Raw genomic sequence first — 16,028 nt, forward strand, 5'->3', positions numbered from 1 at the left:
CACATTAAAGCGAAATGTATGCCTGCTTAGCACCCTATCCTGTCCCAAGTGCTTTTCTAACCCCTTCTTCCTCTGGTAACAGTCCTATGAGCTATGCAGGCATGGAGGGGCTAATGAGCCGGATTTCTGTCTGAGGAAACTCTCGCACCTTGCAAGAGACTGAACCGTGTGTGTGTGCGTGTGCGAGTGCGTGCGTATGTGTTATCTTCCTTTCGGTTTTTCCTCTGTATTGAACAATTGATACAAAGCTCTGTTCCTCACCTACCCCCACCTAGAACCCATGCTTCCGCGACCCTCGTTCTGGGCACCCAGGCGGCTCCCCTTTGCCCCCAAATGCTTGTCACATTCCGCAGCAGGGCCCTTTCCAAGGCCCCAGGAACATCAGTGAAGAAAGTAGCTGCCCGCCCGCCAGGGCCAACTCATTGAAGACAGTGACTTAATTTCTTCTCCAACAATGAAGCGCCCCCCACCCTCACCCCCCGCCACGGAGAGGGGCAAGAGGCACCTCTGCCCTCCTACCACTAGTCAACCAGTTCTAGTCTGTAAAAGAGACCCTGATGCTGGGAAAGATTGAGGGCAGGAGGAGAAGGGTTAGTTAACTACGCAGGATGAGATGGTTGGATGGCATCACCAACTCAATGGACATGAGTTTGCACAAACTCAGGGACATAGTGAAAGATAGGGAAGCCTGGCACACTGGGATCACAAAGGGTCAGACACGAACAAGACTGAATAAGAACAATTCAAGACTGAACAAGAACAATTCTGTGGAATGGTGATGAACAGCTGAATGGTTACAGCCTTCTTGCTTTTTTTTTTTAATTGCTTTATTAAGTTTATATTTTTCCATGCAAATGGGTGAAACTTTACTGTTGAGAGAAACTTAGATTGTGTGCCAAGGCAACACAAAACCCACCTGACACATGGAAATTACATAAGGGCCACAGAAAACAGATTAGTAAAGGCATTATTAGGAAAATGCAAGGAAAAAGAGAACAACAGTGGGAATCACAGTAATAATCTCATGGAAATGACAGGAACCAGGGCATAAGGCAAAATTCATCATGATAGTCATGCTGATTAGAGATCCCCATAAGGATATGCAGACAATTCCTGAATTGCAGCTCCCAAAGTTTTCTCCTGATTTCTCTCATCTCTTCCATGAACTCTTCCATATCATCTCCATCTCCACCCATCCCATTGTTGACCTGCCTATTGGGTATGGCCCATCAGGCTGCCCAGGTGGCACTAGTGATAAAGAACCCTCCTGCCAATTCAGGAGACATAGGGACATGGGTTTGATCCTTGGGTCAGGAAGATCCCCTGGAGGAGAGCCTGGCAACCCACTCCAATGTTCTTGCCTGGAGAATCCCATGGACAGAGGAGCCTGGCAGGCTACGGTCCATAGGGTCGCAAAGAGTCGGACACAACTTAGCATGCTCGCACACTGGGAATTAGGGGCAAGTCTGCAAGCCTGTCCCCGTCTATGATTTCTTTCTGGCTGGTGGCCTTCATCCCCTCCCAAAGGGTGGCCTTCCTCTCCATTCTGCACAGGCTGCTCCATTTCTTCATTTCCCTGGTTGATATTTGCCATGATGAGACTTTTTTCCCCCTTGGCTATTTTTCTGGGCCTCTCCTCACTGTCTTCTGCTCCTTCCAGTTCTTGCCTCAAGTGTGCGGCTATCGCGTTTAGTTTCGTAGACCTGCTCAGCTTGCCCCGCTCCTGATGCCATCCCACTGTGTGCAGGGCAGCGTGGAGCTTGTACCCAGACGGGAATTGCCTGTTTGCTTTTGAAAAATGAATTAAAGGAGGCTTAAGGAATTCATCCTCAATGGCCATCTGCTGGGCCAAAATTGGACCTATGGAGATATTTTGACTCCAGTATTGGTGCCTAATTTAAAAATGGCAATAGTTCGCACCATGTGGATTTCTGGGATCTAGGGAAGAGTCAGAATACCAGCCACATGGGACCCACATGCAGCAGCTGCCAGCCTTAGTAGGTGCACATGCATCTCTCACTGAACCTGTCTTCTTTCTCTTGAATCCCTCACTCCTTGGTGTTAGCTGCCTGGCCCCCGTAGGCAAGGAATTTGCAGCCCTGGCTGTGTTTTGATATATCTGACTGGGCCTTCCAAGGGACAGTCAAGTCCTGTGACAGCTCTGCTTCTCAGCAGCTGCGTGACTTGTAGCTACCTTGTCTCTTTAGGTGAGTGTCATGTTGTCATCCTTAAAATTCAGGCAAGCGCCTTCCCTGGTGGTCCAATGGCTAAGACTCTGCCCTCCTGATGCAGTGGGCCCGGGTTCGATCCCTGGACAGGGAACTGGATCACTAAGAGTTTTAATGCCCAACTAAAAAAAAAAGATCCCACATGCTGCAACTAAGACAGCCATTTGGAAACTTGCATATTGGATCATGGAGTGGCTCCTGAACGAACTTTTTGGCCAACCCAATAAACAAGTGGTTGTCGATGAGGTGGGAATAGAGTGAGGGAGACAGATGGGGTGCAGGAGAGGATGGATGGTGGGAAACTGCTAATGGGAACACATTTTCTTGTTGTGATAAAAATATTCTAAAATGCAACTGTGGTGATTAGTGCACTTTTTTTTTTTTTTTGTCCACACCATGTGCCATGTGGGATCTTAGTTCCCTGACCAGGGAATGAAAGGGTTTTTTTGAAAAAATTTAAAATAAATTTTAAATTTATTTGAAAAACAAAGATTTTTTGAAAACATTTAAAAACAGAATTATTCCCAGGACGCTGAAGGACCTGGAAGCACTCGGAAAGGCATAGACCGTTGAGGGGGCATTAGTTAGCAAGTTGGGCTCAGCTCTGGCCTCATTTCAGTTTGTGTGGGTCACATTGTGTGGCCTCTCTCCAAAGATGACCTTCAGGAGTCACTACTTCTTAAGCCTGAAACCGGACATAGGGTTACTCAGGCTCCTGGGCCCTGTATGTCTGCACCTTAAGACCTGTCACCTCATTTAGTCATCTCTGAAATGTGTATATGTGCACTAAACCCCATGAGCATTTATGGGTACACAGAGAAAAATGAGACCCAATTAGAAACCTTGAGAACCAGTCTTACAGGAAGAGTAAAACCTGAGGACTGCAAATAAAAAGCAGAATGTACAAGGGGTACCACCAGGGGGCACTGGACGATCAGTATTCTCTTCTGATTTAGGAGTCAGAGTGAGGCTTTGTTGTGGTGAGGTAAAAATGCCCACCAGGATTTCAGTAGAGGCAGGGAGTGGGAAAGATTTCAGGGAGACACAGAGAAAGCAACTGCACAAGGGCAGAAAGACGGAGGCAAGTCCCAAGAAGAGTTAAGAGCTCGATTCAGCTGCGTGGGCGCCTGCTCAGTTGTGTCCGATTCTTTGTGACCCTGTGGACTGTAGCTCGGCAGGCTTTGTCCATGGGATTTCCCAGGCAAGAATACTGGAGTGGGTTGTCATTTCCTCCTCCAGGGGATCTTTCTGACCCAGGGATAGAACTGGCATCTCCTGTGTCTCCAGCATTGCAGGCAGATTCTTTACCTACTAAGCCACTGAGGAATTCAGCTGAGTGCAGGGCAAATGTAAGAAATGGAACAACAATGTGATATAATTGGGTGGGCTTCCCTGGTAGCTCAGCTAGTAAAGAATCCCCTGCAATGCAGGAGACCCCGGTTAGATTTCTGAGTTGGGAACATCCCCTGGAGAAGGGATAGCCTACCCACTCCAGTATTCTTGCCTGGAGAATCCCCATGGACAGAGGAGCCTAGCAGGCTATAGTCCATGGGGTCGGACATGACTGAGCGACTTATGTTGTTGTTACAACTTAGAATCTCTTGAAAAAACAATGCCATTGTAAAGAGATTTTTCTTTTTCCTAGGAGACAATGGGGCTTCCCAGGTGGCAATAGTGGTAAAGAATCCACTTGCCAAAGCAGGAGACATAAGAGACGCAGATTCAATCCCTGGGTTGGGAAGATCCACTGGAGAAGGAAATGGCAACCCTCTCCAGTATGCTTGGAGCTTCCCAGGTGGCTCAGTGGCATAGCACCCACCTGCCAATGCAAGAGATGCAGGTTTGATCTCTGGGTCAGGAAGATCCCCTGGAGTAGGAAATAGCATCCCATTCCAGTATTCTTACCCAGAAAATTCCATGAGCAAAGGAGTATGGTGGGCTACAGTCAAAAGAGTCACAGAGTCAGACACGACTGAGCAACTAGGCACACACAGCAGACAATGGGAAGCCAGAGCAGATTTCTGGTTTGGGAGGAACTTTATAGCAGGTGTTTGATTAGAAGGACCAACATGTAGATTAAGCAAAAATGAAACCATACTATTTATCATGCATTTGGCAAGCATTTGCAAAGTACCATTTTAGCATACAGTATCTCATTTAATTCCCACAAAGTCCTATGAAATATATTGATTTTTTCCCCATTATACCAAGGAAGAAACTGAGGCCCAGAGAAGATAACTGATTTGCCTGGCCTCCCTTGCCTCAAAGCCAGGCCATGTTACTCCAGATGCTCTTTAGAGGGGTTTCCTCGCAGAACTAGTTATGGGGAAGGTGGTACTTGGATGGATAGTGGAAGGGTCAGGGTGGGGGACCGGAGATAGGGAGTACGGCTGGGAGGCTATTGCAGGAGGTGGAGCAGGAGACTAGGGGTGTCTGATGGAGGGACCATGGGCAGAGATTATGGAATGCTAGAAATGAGATTGAAACACCAGGGAACTAGGTGATTGGTGTGTCCAGGGAACCCCAAACTCTTGGGGCTGGTAAAGAGGAGTTCTGGGTTACCCGAAAGCCCTTTGGTAACTTGCATGTTGGATGGTGAAATGGGTCCTGACCTGGAATTGAACATACACCTTATAGTTAGAATGAGGTTAAATCATGTGACTCCAGAAAACACAGTGTCCTACAAGGACATTTATTGATTCCCAAGGACATTTATTATTTATTGATTCCCTTCTACAAGGAGAAGAGACTCAATAAATGATACCTCCCTCTCTGCCTAGAACACCCTGCTGCTGCTGCTGCTAAGTTGCTTCAGTCGTGTCCAACTCTGTGCGACCCCATAGACGGCAGCCCACCAGGCTCCCCCATCCCTGGGATTCTCCAGGCAAGAACACTGGAGTGGGTTGCCATTTCCTTCTCCAGTGCATGAAAGTGAAAAGTGAAAGTGAAGTCGCTCAGTCGTATCCAACTCCTAGCGACCCCATGGACTGCAGCCTAGAACACCCATTCACCCATTAATGCACACTTTATTCATTCATTCACATCTTCATTTAGCAAAATTTATTGTCTCCTATGTGCCAGTCACTGTACTAGGTTCCAGGGCTGTACCAGTAAACGAGACAGATTTTATATATATAAACATAAATATACATTATATATGCAATATATTTATATATAATGTATATACATTATACATAACATTTATATATAATGTGTACATATATTATATATAAATATATGGTTTAGATATGTAGAGGCAAAATTGATTTTCTAACTCTTTCATTTGGTGTATGTTTCTAAGAAAGATTTGTTCTCTTCCGAGTCTTCACCTTAGGAGGCAATGCCCTTGTTTTAACCAAGAGGCAACTTGTAGCGATTAAAAGCATGCAGTCTTGGGCTTCCCTTGTGGCCCAGAGGTTAAGAATCCACCTTGCAATGCAAGGGACGCAGGTTCAATACCTAGTCCAGGAAGATCCCACATCCAACTCCCCATGTATCACAATTACTGAGCCCATGCTCTAGAGCCTTCAAGCCCCAAATACTGAGCCTGTGTGCTGCAACTGCTGAAGACCCAGGTGCCTAGAGCCTGTGCTCAACACTAGACAAGCCCCCAGCTCACTGCCACTAGAGAAAGCCCACAAACAGCAGCAGAGACCAGCACAGCCAAAAATAAATTAAAAAAAAAAATTTTTTTTAAAGCATGGAGTCTTGTGTCAGACTGCCTGGGTTCAAATCCAAACTTCACCCCTTACTAGCTGTGCAATCTTGGGTAAGTTCTTAGTGACTCTGGGCCTCAGGTGCATTGTCTGTGTAACGGGGTAGTTTTACCTACTCCATAGGCCTGCTGGGCGCCTGGAACCATGCAGGAAGTAATGTTTCTCAAAAGCATCTATGGAATGCTGTATTTGGAGGCAGTTTGTAACATAAACACAGGAAGACTGTCTCATTCTTTGTCATATCCTTCTTTTCTTATCCCAAATGGCCCTATGAAACCTGATGGCCCTTCGACACAGCACACTCGGTTTTTTATTTTTTTTCCGCCATACTGAGCTGTTTGTGGGATCCTGGAGTTGGGTCACTGCAGTGAAAACACTGAGTCCTGATCACTGGTTTGTCAGGGAATGCCTCAGTGCACCTGGTTCTGAATGGCTGTTGGCTCTTCCGCACATTCTAGCACTCACAAAGATAACGGGTTGCCGGCATTTGGTGCGTCTAGCAGCATGGCTGTAGGTTGGATGGCTGTGCCGGAATGCATTGTGAGGCTGACTGTACAGCCCCAGCTCACCAAGTGGCTGCTTTGTAGGGACTGAGAGTTCATTCTGGCCTGCAGGTTTCCATATGCTCATTTTAAAATGAGATAATATCATGACTACGTGTAAATGCAGACTCCTGCAAAGGCAGTCATGTGTCAAGGCACGGCTTGGCATTCGCAACAATACTGATTCTGTGACGGATCCATCCCAAGCCAGGTGGGGGGGTGACTTGCCATTTTGAGGACTGGCTCCTGCCACAGATGGAGGAGAGACTCTTCTTGACTGGCTTATCTCCTCCTTATACTGGGCAGATCCTCCGTTAGGCTTCCTACTCCAGACCATGCTATCCCCTGCAATTTCTATGGCCAAAAAAAAAAAAAAAAAAACCTGCACTGCACTCCTGCCCACCTTTCTCTCTAGAGTCTAATTTTGGTTTCAACTCGGCAGCTCCAATTCTTGCCTATTAATCCCCCCCAGCCCAGACCGCTGGTTGGGAGCAGTCCCAAGTTCTAATCATTTTTTTTTCCCCAGGCACCATAGTTTTCCCAACTGTGTATCCAACCAGCTTATTATTATTATTATTTCAACCTCTCTGTGCAGCATCTCAGTTCCCTGACCAGGGATAGAACCCACACGCCCTGCAGTGGAAGCTCAGAGTCCTAACCACTGGACCGCCAGGGCAGTCCTCAGCCAGCTTTTTAGCAAGCCAACAAGCATGGGCACAGCACCTCCACAATCGGGCCCGTGTGACGGGGATCACCAAGCTCTTCTCAGAGGCAGACACACAGCTGGGGGCAGGCTTCAGGAAGGCTTGGAACACAAACTGCTGTCTGAGACCAACATGCCAAGGAGACAGGAGAAGAGATCATACACCTATGACGTGCCCATCACCCTAGCACCTCAGAAACCCTGTGGAGGGGCTCCAGTGGTTCCTCCCACCATCCCCCTACCAAAAGTAACCACTTCCCTGAATTTTATGTTAGCTATTCTTTTGCTTTTTTTTTATAAATTTACTACTTATGTATGATCTCTAATCAATATATTTCGAGATCACTGAGCCACCAGAGAAGCCCCATATATATACACATATACATATATATATTCTTTATAGGTTATTACAAGATATCAAATATAGTTCCCTATGATGTGCTGCAATTCATGGGGTCGCAAAGAGTCGGACATGACTGAGTGACTGATCTGATCTGATGCTATACAATAGGTTCTTTTTATTTGTTTTATATATACTAGTGTGGATCTGTTAATCCCAAACTCCTAATTTATCCCTCCCTTCCCAGGACTCTTATTTTTTTAAGGGTGTCTTATTCTAGTTTTATGGATAAAATGTTTTCTCAAAAGTCTTTGAGGGTATTAATAGTTCATTCACGAAGCATTCTTCTCACTGCTTTGTAATGAATTCAGAATTAATTGAAATATGTAATAGTGGTTGAGTTAATTTCATTAATCTATAGAATATGATATTATAATGATTATATTTATAGAAAAGACTAATAACTTAGGACTATCATGATACATCTTAGAGCAAAAAGAGCAAGTTAAACAGTACCACAGTATTATATACTTTTCCCCATATTTTATATATTATTATAAAAATTTTTATTGTGAAAAATACCAAAAGTTGAAAGAATTTTATGATGAACACTACCTCAATTCTAACATTAACATTTTAGTATACTTGCTTTATTGTATTTCTATCCATCTATCAACCCTCTATATCCATCCATCAATCTACCTCATTTTTCGATGCATTTCAAAGTAAATTGCACACGCCAGTATTGTTGTTATTGTTCTTCAGTCACTAAATCAGGTCCAACTCTTTGCAACCCCATGGACTGCAGCACGCCAGGCTCCCCTGTCCTTCACTGTCTCCCAGAGTTTGCTCAGATTCATGTCCATTGAGTCAGTGATGTCATCCAACCATCTCATCCTCTGCTGCCCTCTTCTCCACACCAATTTCAGTTCAGTTCAGTTCAGTTCAGTCGCTCAGTCATGTCCGACTCTTTGCGACCCCATGAATCGTAGCACGTCAGGCCTCCCTGTCCATCACCAACTCCTGGAGTTCACTCAAACTCACTTCCATCAAGTCGGTGATGCCATCCAGCCATCTCATCCTCTGTCATCCCCTTCTCCTCCTGCCCCCAATCTCTCCCAGCATCAGAGTCTCCACACCAGTATACTCTCCCCTAAATACTTTAGCATGAACATCATTAACAATATTTCAATATTTGCTTCCAGTGCTTATTCATCTAAAATAAAATTTACATATAATGAAATACATAAACCTTAAAAGTGTAAAATTTTGAGTTTAGACAAACTCACAATCTGTGTCAAGTCAAATGCTTCCCCAGGTGTAAACATTATTCATTACACCAGAAATTTCCCTCATACCCTTCTTAATCAATGTCTGTCCCCAGGGGGAATCACTGCTTTGATTTTTTTTTTTTTCTACCTTAGGTTAGTTTTGCCTGTTATTTCAGTTTTAAACATAGAAGAGAAAAAGAAAATTATGTAATATGCATGTTGTTTTACCATATGGCTGGCATGTGCCAGTACTTGTTCTAAGTGCTTTAGAAATATGAACTCACCTACCCATATCAACACTTTGAGCAAGGTAGTATCATTTTCTCCATTTTACAGATAAGGAAACTGGGAGGTAAAGTAGCCAAACAGCTTAATCAATGCCTCATTACTGAGGAGTAGGGCTTGGGCCCCGCAGTCCCCACTGTTAACCACACATCAGCCTCTGTGTGAACATCTTCCAGACCTACGTCAACTTCAAGATGCTGGCAGCAGTTCTCTTGGGTAGTAGGGTTGTGGGTGACTTTTGTTTTCTTCCTTTTGCTTACCTGTATTTTCTAAGCCCTGAATAATCATTGGAGGGACTGATGCTGAAGTTGAAGCTCCAATATTTTGGTCACCTGATGCGAACTCACTGGAAAAGACCCTAATACTGGGAAAGATGGAGGGCAGGAGAAGAGGGCATCAGAGGATGAGATGGCTGGATGGCATCACTGATGCAGCGGACATGAACTTGGGCAAACTCCAGGGCAGAGTGAGGGACAGGGAGGTCTGGCGTGCTGCAGTCCATGGGGTTACTGAATCAGAATCAGTGTCACTGAATAAGAATCAGAAATGACTGAGCAACTGAACAACATTTTCTAAGATTTCTTCAATGAACGTATATTACATCTCTTGCTTGTATACCTAAAACTTTAAAAAGTATTTTAAAATATTTCCTGGAGAAGGAAATGGCAACCCACTCCAGTATTCTTGCCTGGGAAAACCCACAGACAGAGGAGCCTGGCAGGCTGCAGTCCATGAAGTCGAGAAAGAGTCAGATACAACTTAGGAACTAAACAACAAACAGACTAGTGAAGAAATTACTGAGAAGTCCCTGTAATTCCAAGACACAGATGCCTTTGAACAGAACAAAAGTTTTTACATCACTTAAACAAGAAAGAAAAAAACTATGGATTTATAGTTTAAAATTGTATACCTGTTTACACTGAATTTCAAATAAAGGGACTTTGTTATTTTTCCTTAAGGGCTGCAACATATATATATATACATATAAATATTTCTGTTTTTAAATAAAAGTTATTCTTAATGTGTTAAAAAAATAAAATATTCTCAACATGGCCTAACACTACTCTTTTCTGAGTCATGACACCCCCTCAGCTGAGCTCTCTTCACACTCACAGCCAAACCCTTGAATACCGACAGGCTAAAGCATGAGCACTTTCTGCATCACACTGTGTCTCCTCAGGGTTCACTTATTTGACTATTTCAACCAAAGAACAAGCAGACATCCGGTGTCACATAAGAACTACGTCTATGAGTTGACATGTGAACACGGGTGGGCGAGAGGCAGGAAGTGACTCATTCACCATGGTTTCTGAGTTTGCTCTTCTTGAAATTATGCGTAGGATTTCAATAGATGTGCTCAGCATCTTGAAATCAGTAGAGTCTGCTTATATTTCTGAAATCTCCATTTAATCATCAGCATCTATTTGCTGTCCTCCTAGCAGTACGAACGCTACATCTGAGAGGAAAGAGCCTGCTGTTCAATGTGCGATGAGATGCCATTCAGACTGATGAAGCAGGAGCTGCATTCTATGCACAAGTAGCAGCTCTGCTATTCATGATTCTCCTCCTTTACAGGGCATTCCGGGCTGACTGGAAACAAGGCAGCGAATTTTTACTTTCCCTCCACGTTCAGCAGCATCAGCAGCGTACAGCTCTGTCCACACAGGCTTTGACTGCACAGCAAACTTTGAAAACTGTTTGTCACCAGAGCAAGCTAGCTCTTCCAGCTTGTTATAACAAGAAGTTAGTTCAATGAAAACCTTGCAGTTGTTGAAAAATTGATTTTTTTGAAATTTCTGGTTGAGAAAAAATGGTTTTTACTGTATCATGATTATTTTGCCTTAGCTTCCTTGATGCCCAAACCTGGTATTTTATTTAAGATCCAAATGTTTATTGGATCTTAAATGTTTACACCTCCCTGGTATTCAGTGATTAAGACTCCTTGCTCCCAATGCAGGAGGCCTGGGTTCATCCCTGGTCAGGGAACTATGCCCCACAAGCCATACCTAAGATCCAGTGCAGCCAAATAAACAAGTAAATAAATTAAAAAATAAATGTTTATTTGCTTATCTAATTCTTGGCCATAGACTCAATTTCTACATCATCCTGGTCAGGATTCTGTGTGGATCTTAGGCATGTTTCCTGTAAATTATCCCCAACTTCCAAAGAGCCTATAAAAACAAAAAGATACCCATCCAAACAGTCTCCTATTCTTCATAGCTGGAACACTCGGGATAATGAATGAATGTGTCAATCTTTTATTCCATTCATTCATTCCAAGACACAGCTGTTGTAAAACCAGCATAGAATTAAGTTTAATTTTAGTCTTTGCCCTTAAGAGTCCCAGAATTTCATTAGTGATACCGAAACTTAGTGGGGCTTCTCTAGGTATCCACCTGCCAATGCAGGAGACGCAAGAGACTCAGGTCTGATCCTTGGGTCAGGAAGATCCCTTGGAGAAGGAAATAGCAACCCACTCAAGTATTATTGCCTGGAAAATTCCACGGACAGAGGAGCCTGGCGGGCTGCCACCCGTGGAGTCACAGAGTCTGACAGTCTGACAGTGACACACACACACACACACACACACACACACACGACTAAGCAAGGTGCAGATTTCTGTGGTAAGTACCGTATTTTGTAATGTGAATATGGATGACAGATACCAACACCCAGGAGGGTGGGTGGCTACTCCCTGAGCAAGGCGCTCTAAATATATGGGGTTATTTAATCCTCATGTTGTAGCCACGCGTTCCGGGAAACGAACTCACTCAGAAGGACAATGCAGATAGTGGAGTGCAGTTTATTACACCGGCGGGCCCAAGGCAGAGTCTCCTCTTAGCCAAGGACCCTGACCAGTTTTTGTGAAAACCTTATATACCCCAAGTGTATGTGGCCAAACCCACCTCCCCAAATTCCCTTAAACTAGTCTGACCAAAGGAAAAAGAAAGATACAATCAAAGTTAACCTGTGATTCATATGCCTTAAGCTTAGGTAGTTAACAGTGGACAATTATCAATAGGCTTGTGGTCATACCCCAATAAGCATAATAGAATGTATGATTCTATTTGGTTACATAGATAAGTAGGGTATTCTTTGAGGCAATAGAGAGCCCTGGGGCCCTTCCTTGCAGGGGCCTGGTTTTCCAGTTGGTATGTCGTTTCCACAGTTACTGGGCATAGAGCTCAAAGTCCACAGTCCGGCCCAAGACGGAGTCCTGCTTTCAAGATACAGCCTGTTCTGTTTCCTCCTTCACTCACACTAACCTTAAGAGAAAAGGAGTTTTATCATCGTGTTTATCACATGAGGAAGCTGGGGCTCTGGGAGGGTCAGAACTTTTCAGGCCTCAGACAATAGGCAGCAAAACAGGGCTCTGAGTCTTGGTACTGTTCTCTTTCTCCTGCCACACCAATCTGCGTCCATGGGGGAAGGATGGATCATGCAAAGTGTTAGGCACTCAGTCTTATCTGACTTCTTGAGACCCTTTAGACTATAGCCCGCCAGGCACCTCTGTCCACAGAATTCTCCAGGCAAGAATACTGGGCTGGGGGTGATGGGTGGGGTGGGGCTGGGGTGGGCCAGAATTCCAGGAAAGTGCCAATGTTCCCCTTGCAACAGTGCTCTGCTCATATGTGCAACTCTGGGAAGTACTGTCTCAGACATTCATTTACAGGCTCTACACCCTGGGGCGGGGAGGATGGGGGGTGGGGCTGCAAGCTTCTCTCAACCACGCACCCCAGTCACTGTGCACCCCTATACTCTCCTGAGGTGACCTCAGTGTCCTGATAAGCAGACTCCGCTGAGAGAGTGTAGAGGTGGGGGGATGGTTCCTGGGTGGGGGAAGGAGCCACTGGGGGCACAGTTGGTGGTGAAGGGCTGAAGGGAGAGTGCTCATGGAGCCCCCAACACTGATCTTGAGGAGGAAGCCCCTTCCTGAGTCTCTGGAACCAAGTGGACAAAGCCCAGAGTTACACAGGCCAGCGTGGGAGCACCTGTTTCTTTCAGTTCAGTTCAGTCCCTCAGTCGTGTCCGACTCTTTGTGACCCCATGGACTGCAGCACACCAGGCCTCCCTGTCCATCACCAACTCCCAGAGTTTACTCAAACTCAAGTCCATCCAGTGGGTGATGCCATCCAGTCATCTCATCCTCTGTCGTCCCCTTCTGCTCCCGCCTTCAGTCTTTCCCAGCATCAGGGTCTTTTCCAATGAGTCAGTTCTTCCCATGAGGTGGCCAAAGTATTGGAGTTTCAGCTTCAGCATCAGTCCTTCCAATGAACATCCAGGACTAATCTCCTTTAGGATGGACTGGTTGGAACTCCTTGCAGTCCAAGGGACTCTCAAGAGTCTTCTCCAACACCACAGTTCAAAAGCATCAATTCTTTGGTGCTCAGCTTTCTTTATAGTCCAACTATCACATCCATACATGACTACTGGGAAAACCAAAGCTTTGACTAGACGGACTTTTGTCGGTAAAGTAATGTCTCTCTGTTGTCTAGGTTGGTCATAACTTTTCTTCCAAGGAGCAAGTGTCTTTTAATTTCATGGCTGCATTCACCATCTGCAGTAATTTTGGAGCCCCCCAAAATAAAGTCTGTCTCTGTTTCCACTGTTTTCCCATCTATAAAATTCATTTTGAGCACCATCCAACCAAGACACACCACCCCCTTTAATATTTTATGATTTATTTTCCATGTTAATATAGATTTACATTATATTTTTTATATATACAGTATATTTCTATCTTTTTAATAGGTGTATTGTGTGATGATCAAAGCATAAGATTTGTGTAGTGAATTCGGAGAAGACAATGGCACCCCACTCCAGTACTCTTGCCTGGAAAATCCCATGGACAGAGGAGCTTGGTAGGCTGCGGTCCAGGGGTCGCTAAGAGTTGGACACGACTGAGCGGCTTCACTTTCACTTTTCACTTTCATGCATTGGAGGAGGAAATGGCAACCCACTCCAGTGTTCTTGCCTGGAGAATCTCAGGGACAGGGGAGGCTGGTGGGATGTCGTCTATGGGGTCACACAGAGTCAGACACAACTGAAGCAACTTAGCAGCAATTCAGATACATGGGTTCATGACAAGACCCTTTTACAAAAACTTTATCATTTTAAAAAATCTTCACAGATCTGTGGCTGAGCTTATCCCAATGATCATAGTTATCTTTTCATGCATAATCTGCCGTTTCCTCTAGCTGTGGGAGTCTTTGTGTGGCCTCTGGGCACTTTCTCTAACGTCATCTGAGACCGTCTACTGATGGTTCCCTCACTTTAAAGATCAGCAAGATGTCCTAGGCTTGCCACACCTTTTTGGATATCCTGAAAAATTGTGCTGTCACCCTCCAAAGAATTCGGACTCTTTTTAGTGAAGAACAGCAGCACAGTGGGCTTCCCTGGTGGCTCAACGGTAAAGAATCTGCCTGCAATGTACAAGACCCAGGTTCGATCCGTGGGTCAGGAAGATCCCCTGGAGGCATGCATGGCAACCCACTCTAGTATTCTTGCCTAGAGAATCCTATGGGCAGAGGACCCTGGCAGTCTGCAGACCACAGGACATGACTGAAGTGACTAGGCGGCAGCAGCAGGACAGTGAACCCAAATCTGGTCTTAAACATATGGATTCAGGGACTTCCTCGGTGGTCCAGTAGTTAAGTCTTTGTGTTTCTGATCTAGGGGCTGTGGGTTCAATTCCTGGTCAGGGAACTAAAATCCCACATACTGCATAGCACAGCAAAAAAAAAATCATGGATTCAAACGTGTTTGTGTAACACAGCAAGTGGGCTTGTTGCTCACTGCACACAAAAGCCCAAATACCATTTTGGGCAATTTTGTTTTTTGCTGAAAGAAAAAGGCTTTATTGCAGGGCAGCCAAGCAGGGAGTGAAACCAGTCCATCCTAAAGGAAATCAACCTTGAGTATTCATTGGAAGGACTGATGCTGAAGCTGAAGCTCCAATACTTTGGACACCTGATGGGAAGAGCCGACTCACTGGGAAAGCCCCTAATGCTGGGAAATATTGAAAGCAAAAGAAGAGGGTGACAGAAGATAAGATGGTTAGATAGCATCATCAACTCAATGGACATAAGTTTCAGCTAACTCTGGGAGATAGTGAAGGACAGGGAAGCACGGCATTCTGTAGTCCATGGGGTCCCAAGTGTTGAACATTCTTAGTGACTGAACAACAGCAAGCAGGGAGACAGGAGGCAAAGTTCAGATCTGTCTCTCCCGTGGCTTGTGACTGGGATGTCTATTCTGAAAGTGGCGACTTATAAAGGGAGGGGCCTGGCAAATGATTGGTGGAAAGTAGGTTTACCTTACTATGTAAACTGCAAGAGTTCTCTATGGGGACATCCCTGGTGGTCCAATGGTTAAGACTTCACCTTCCAATGCAGGGGGTACAGTTGGATCCCTGGTGGGGGAGCTCAGATCCCACATGCCTCATAGCTGAAAAGCCAAAACATAAAAAACAGAAACAATAAGGTAATAAATTCAATACAGACTTTTTAAATGGTCCATATTTTAAAAAATCTTTTAAAAAAAGTTCTCTGTGCAGGTCCTTGAAGCCTCTTCACGGATTGCATGTGCAGCTTGCGGGGAGCAGTTCCTATGTAACACATGGTGCATTTTTGGCCTGTGGCAGCCAAAGTTCACCATCAGTCACTCTAGTCCCTCAACTCATCTGCACGATGCTCAGTCAGGAGGAGCTGTCAGCAAGTTGTTTACTTAGCTTTCTCTGTGTGCCAAGTCACTTCATTCGTGTCCAACTCTTTGTGACCCTACGGACTGTAGCCCACCAGGCAGCTCTGTCCATGGGGTTCTCTAGGCAAGGATACTGGAGTGGGTGGCCATGCCCTTCTCCAGGGGATCTTCCCAACCCAGGTATCAAACCCAGGTCTCTTACATCTACCTGAGTTGGCAGGTGGGTTCTTTACCACTAGTG

The 16,028-nt window shown here is 45.1% G+C and overlaps 1 pseudogene; it reads right to left on the reverse strand.

Moving 5' to 3' along the window:
* Window positions 1-1,022: 1,022 nt before the first annotated feature.
* Window positions 1,023-1,594, reverse strand: LOC109565491 (protein BEX3-like; annotated as a pseudogene).
* Window positions 1,595-16,028: the final 14,434 nt, after the last annotated feature.

The sequence above is a fragment of the Bos indicus genome, chromosome 11 (assembly GCF_029378745.1).
Source record: "Bos indicus isolate NIAB-ARS_2022 breed Sahiwal x Tharparkar chromosome 11, NIAB-ARS_B.indTharparkar_mat_pri_1.0, whole genome shotgun sequence".
NCBI classification, from domain to species: Eukaryota; Metazoa; Chordata; class Mammalia; order Artiodactyla; family Bovidae; genus Bos; species Bos indicus.